Consider the following 3,467-nt stretch of genomic DNA (forward strand, 5'->3'; position numbering starts at 1 on the left):
AAAACATTCAGTACAGTCCAACACACAGACATGAAAGAAGCATGTGAGAATGAGAAAGTCATGAAAGTGGAATGACAAACATTACGGGATGCTTTTTTTGTCTTTGGAAAACATGGTTAACATTAGAAAGACTTAATACACACAAAACATACTATTGTTCAAAAGTCTGGGATCAGTGCAATTTTTTTAAATGCTTTTGAAAGAAGTCTTGTATGCTCACTATGGATGCATTTATTTGATACAATTTAAAATAAATTTCCTATTTTAATAAATGTTAAAAAGTCATTTACTCCTGTGATGGCAAAGCTGAATTTTCAGCATCATTACTCCAGTCTTCAGTGTCACATGATCCTTCAGAAATCACTCTATGATCTATCACTATCACTCTGTAAATCTTATTATCAGTGTTGATAAGAGTTTTTGCTGCTTAATTCTTTGATAAATATAAAGTTCGAAACAGCATTTATTCATAATAGAAATAGTTTGTAACAAATGTCTTTACTGTCACTTTTGATATTAGCACTTCACTGCTAGTATTAACTTCTTTCAAAATTTCTTTCAAAATGTAAAATCTTACTAATCCCAAACATTCGAAAGGTGGTGTAAATGTAATAAATTAAAATAAAGCTTTTCATCAAGAACTGAATCAGCCTCTCTTCACAAGTATGATGTTAAATGACAAGTTAAAGACTCTCATCTGTGATATTGGATAAATATTTAACAATTTCAAACAAGTATAAATATAAAAACGCATTTATTAATTTATCTCATTCACATAATGCTCACTCCAACAGATTAGTTGAAAGGTGGACATTGGATAGTGAGCACTAAACATACAGCATTACAGCAGCTATCTTGCACACTGCAAAAATAACAGGTTGGCAGAGACTTCTGTTTGATATTTTTCATCATTTTATGCTTTTCATGTTTGTTTGTTCAGCAGTGGGAAACAAATAAGAGGTGTCAAGTTGAGTGTTATACTGCTTTAAATCTGCTGCGATCATGTACAGCTGCTCTAACCGTAGCAAATTCTTTCCCCTGATCATATTCCCAGCTGTAAAACCATTATCACTTCATAAAAACAGAAATCCCAAAACCACCAAGTCATGTTCCCATGACAACCGCTACAGAGCCAAAGTGTGTCTTTAGGGTATATCCAGATACATGAGTTACCATGGCAACCCCTGAGCAGAGAGCTTTTGGGGTACTTTATGTCTGTCTGAACTGAAGAGCTTCCAGTGGGGATCTGGCACACTAACTAGAAACCTACACTGAAATATGCACCGTCTGGGAAGCTGACTGTTAGCGGACAATTCAATCAAAAGATATTTCATTAACATTTTAAGTTTAACACTGGTCTCAACTGCTCAGCTTCATGTCTAAGTACGATATGCTGTCAATTAGCAAAGATAAGCATTTTGATTCGACCTCCAGTCTGCATAAGTAAATGAAACTGTAATATACTTACAGTAATATACTTAAATATAATATATGCTTATAATCATTTAAAATATGCAGCCATCACACGGTTTTGAAAATGCAACTATAAACAAAAATATTGCAAAGAAAATGACATGCCATTTTTTAAACTATGTCACTGGAAGTAAAAGTAAAGCTGGTTAACTTTAACTTAATAACCGTGTGGGAATATCATGAAGGAAGATAATGAAACATTTCAAAATGACAATTAAGACAGACAATTAAAAATGTCAAAACTTAAAACTTTTTTTAATAAAATATTTATTAAAATAAGTGATGTAACAACAACACAGACTTCAGTGTTAGCATTTTAGTATCATTCCGTATTAAATTCAGTATTATTTATATACTATTATATTTTAAATCAGCTTTTATTTTTATATTATTCAGGGTTTTTTTTTTTTTCATTTAAGTGTTTTAAGTTTTTCATCCAATATTTATGTTATTTTATATCAGCTTTATTTCAATTAACAAAAATTATTTTATAATAGTTTCAAGTTTAACAATAACATGAAAATTAATGTATAAATAATTAAACTTTTAAAATAATTTATAAATAAAATAATAACATAACACTAAAAACTACAGGCTTAAACACCATGAGTGAATTTAGGCATTATAAAGTACTGTATGAAAATGTTTATTCATTTTGAGATGTGCTGAAGATTACATTTATTGCTGTTATTAAATTATCAGTAATTAAAAAAAAAATAACTTAAGGATTACGTAAGATAACGGCAAAATAATAATATATATTTAAAAGCAGGGGAACTAACATATACAATTAAATATTCAATCGAAGCCAATATATCCAGTGTTAACTGCTACTGAAAATTAAAATAATAATAATAATTTATATCAACCAACAACCAATATGGTACCAATCTATTATGCATCTCAATTATTGTCTGTGGTAATTCACAGCATGCCACAAATGCTGTTAAAAGACATTAGGTTGAAAATAGTTTAGACAATCAACCAGACGGTGTCACCGTTTCAGAGTTAAAATACTTTCTACAGTTTTTAGCTTGTTTATTGTGCAGAAACAGCTATAAGCAAACCATGCGTAGGTTGCTTTACCCAAAGTGTAAACACTACTATGCTTTCAAAACATTGCTCTGTTTCTATTTGTATCCTGACCATCCTGAGACAGCCACACTGACTCAACCAATGGTGTGAGTTTGCCGACCAACAGCAGACAGGAGAGTGTTTTGGGAACCTGTTTGAAAAGTCATTCGATTTTTCATTCTGATCAGTGACGCTAGTGGTGCAGACATTACACGCTTCTAGGGCTGGACAATAATTCAATATCAATATGTATCGCGATATAATTTTTTTCAATAACGGTGATATGATTTTTAAACACATTTCCGATATTTCGATATACATGACCAGTTTCCCATACATTGATTTATTTGTGCCGTTTGACTTCGTTGAATAAACATGAGCACTGCACGTTTCAAAATCATAACACGGCGCGGGTGTTTTATATGAATGTATCTCTGAAGGGAACCGACTGTCTTCAGAAAAGTTTCGATGGCATTTTCATTTGATCTGATAAAGTAGCATTCATGAGCGGAGCTGCTTTGATTACAGCCGTTACTGGAGAAACCGCTAGTTTTATCACTCTAAAAGCGCCTCCTGCTGGCAGAGAATGAGTTTTCATTTTAAATAAGCCCGTCTCCAGCAACATTTCCAGTTTTTGTTGTTGTTCAATTTTTTTGTTTTCTGCAGCGACTCGGAGCACTTTTCATACCCTTTTTTCTGGCTGAAGCACATTTGTTTCAATCTATAAGAATAATCAGCCTACACTACCAGTCAAAAGGTTTTGAACAGTAAGATTTTTAATGTTGTTGTTTTTTTGTTTTTTTTAAGAATTCTCTTCTGCTCACCAAGGCTACATTTAAAGTACATCAAAAACAGTAAAATGTTGAAATATTTTTACTATTTAAAATTGCTTTCTATTTGAATAGATTTTAAAATGTAAT

At 31.6% G+C, this 3,467-nt stretch overlaps 1 protein-coding gene across 1 annotated transcript in view; it reads right to left on the minus strand.

Annotated features, from left to right (window-relative positions):
* Nucleotides 1–3,467, minus strand: part of LOC107676492 (alpha-1,3-mannosyl-glycoprotein 4-beta-N-acetylglucosaminyltransferase A-like) — a 26,282-nt gene that overhangs the window by 13,475 nt on the left and 9,340 nt on the right. The gene's annotated exons all lie outside the window — the stretch shown is intronic.

Source organism: Sinocyclocheilus anshuiensis, unplaced genomic scaffold, assembly GCF_001515605.1.
Source record: "Sinocyclocheilus anshuiensis isolate Anshui unplaced genomic scaffold, SAMN03320099.WGS_v1.1 scaffold1126, whole genome shotgun sequence".
NCBI classification, from domain to species: Eukaryota; Metazoa; Chordata; class Actinopteri; order Cypriniformes; family Cyprinidae; genus Sinocyclocheilus; species Sinocyclocheilus anshuiensis.